Source organism: Choloepus didactylus, chromosome 4 (genome assembly GCF_015220235.1).
Source record: "Choloepus didactylus isolate mChoDid1 chromosome 4, mChoDid1.pri, whole genome shotgun sequence".
Classification (NCBI taxonomy): domain Eukaryota; kingdom Metazoa; phylum Chordata; class Mammalia; order Pilosa; family Megalonychidae; genus Choloepus; species Choloepus didactylus.
Window position 1 is genome coordinate 22,926,153 of NC_051310.1, and position 1,857 is coordinate 22,928,009.

The following is a 1,857-nucleotide window of genomic DNA, read 5'->3' on the forward strand; positions in this document are numbered from 1 at the left end:
TCATTAGCAAAATGCATTATTCAACTTTTGGATTTTTGTTAGTCTGATATGGGAAAATGTTTTCATTGTTGTTTTAATTTGTATTTTCCTCTCTTTGCCTTTAGAGAGCTTAATGGCATATAATTATGGTTAAAAGTAATTTGAGTTCTCTTTTCTGTGAATTTTCTTTATCTCTTTTTTCCTTTTTTCTAATGGATAAATGGTCTTTTTCTTATCAATTTCTAAATTTTCTTTATACCTTCCCTGTGACCCCTCTACACCCTCAGCTCATGATGTACTTGGGCAAATGGTACTTTGTAGATCACCTGGACAAAGGATCCTGTAGATGGTGTGGTGCTTGTGGATCCTGACTACCTGAAGGACCACAAAGTGTTTGTGACCCTTACCTGTGCCTTCTGCTATGGCCGTGAAGACCTGGATATGCTGGGCTTGTCCTTCGGCAAAGACCTGTGCATCGCCACCTACCAGGCTCTCCCTCCGGTGCCCAACCCTCCCCGGCCCCCCACCCCCTGAAGGATTGGCTGCTGAGGAAGATGGGCCAGCATGCCCACCCATTTTTTCCTCAATACCCAGAATCTACCCTGCTCCATCACAGTGCAGCCAGGACCTGAAGACACAGGAAAGGCCTGTGAAGTGGACTTGGAGATTCGAGTCTTCTGTGCCAAATCACTAGAAGAAAAAAGAAACAAAAGGCACTCTGTGTGACTAGTGATCTGAAAAGTGCAGTTTGCCCCAGAGAAACCCAGTCCCCAGCCTTCAGCTGAAACCACACGCCACTTCTTCATGTCTGAATGATCCCTGCACCTCAAGGCTTCCCTGGACAAGGAGCTGTACTACCATGTGGAGCCCCTTCATGTCAATGTCCACATCACTAACAACTCCACCAAGACCATCAAGAAGATCAGAGTCTCTGTGAGACAGTATACTGACATCTGCCTCTTTAGCACTGTCCAGTACAATTGTCCTGTGGTTCAGATTGAACAAGACGACCAGGTGTCCCCCAGTTCCACATTCTGTAAGGTGTACACCATAACCCCACTGCTCAGTGACAACCAGGAGAAGCATGGTCTTGCTCTGGATGGGACGCTCAAGCACGAGGACATCAACCTGGCTTCCAGCACCGTTGTGAAGGAGGCGGCCAACAAGGAGGTGCTAGGATTCCTGGTGTCTTACAGGGTCAAGGTGAAGCTGGTGGTGTCTCATGGCAGTCAGCTCTGTGGAGCTGCCTTTTGTGCTTATGCACCCCAAGCCCCATGACCACATCACCCACCCCAGACCCCAGTCAGCCACTCCTGAAACAGATGTCCCTGTGGATACCAACCTCATTGAATTTGATACCATCTATGCCACACATATCTGATGACATTGTGTTTGAGGACCTTGCCCGGCTTTGGCTGAAAGGGATGAAGGATGAGGGCTAAGGTGACCAATTCTTCCAGGAATAGGGGCTGGGAGAAGGGAGTGGGTGGTTCTGGGAGAGGAAAGGATGGGACCAAGAGCCCCACTGCTGTTGGGAGAGCAGTTCCAGCCCCTCTTTCCGTCCCCTCCATCTAGCAGCTTCCTCAGCCACCCCTTTCCCTCCCTCTTCCCCACACCCTCCAGATATGCGCTGGACCCATCTCCTGTTAAAAGTGGGCGTTAATTTTGGGGCTACGGCTGTGCCTTCCCAGCCCCACAATGGGTGGCAAGCTGTGTTCAAATTCACATTTTTTGGAGGGGAATGCTAAAAAGAGTAGTGATGGCTGGGAAAGGGGGTGGGGGGAGCTCCCACATTCCAATTCATACCACACCCCCCTCATGTCACTATCTCTGCTTCCCATTCCATTGGAGATGACACCCCCTGGGGCACAAGGCCTT

At 49.6% G+C, this 1,857-nt stretch overlaps 1 pseudogene; it reads left to right on the top strand.

Moving 5' to 3' along the window:
- The first annotated feature begins 272 nt into the window (after positions 1–272).
- On the top strand, positions 273–1,421 carry LOC119532573 (annotated as a pseudogene).
- Positions 1,422–1,857: the final 436 nt, after the last annotated feature.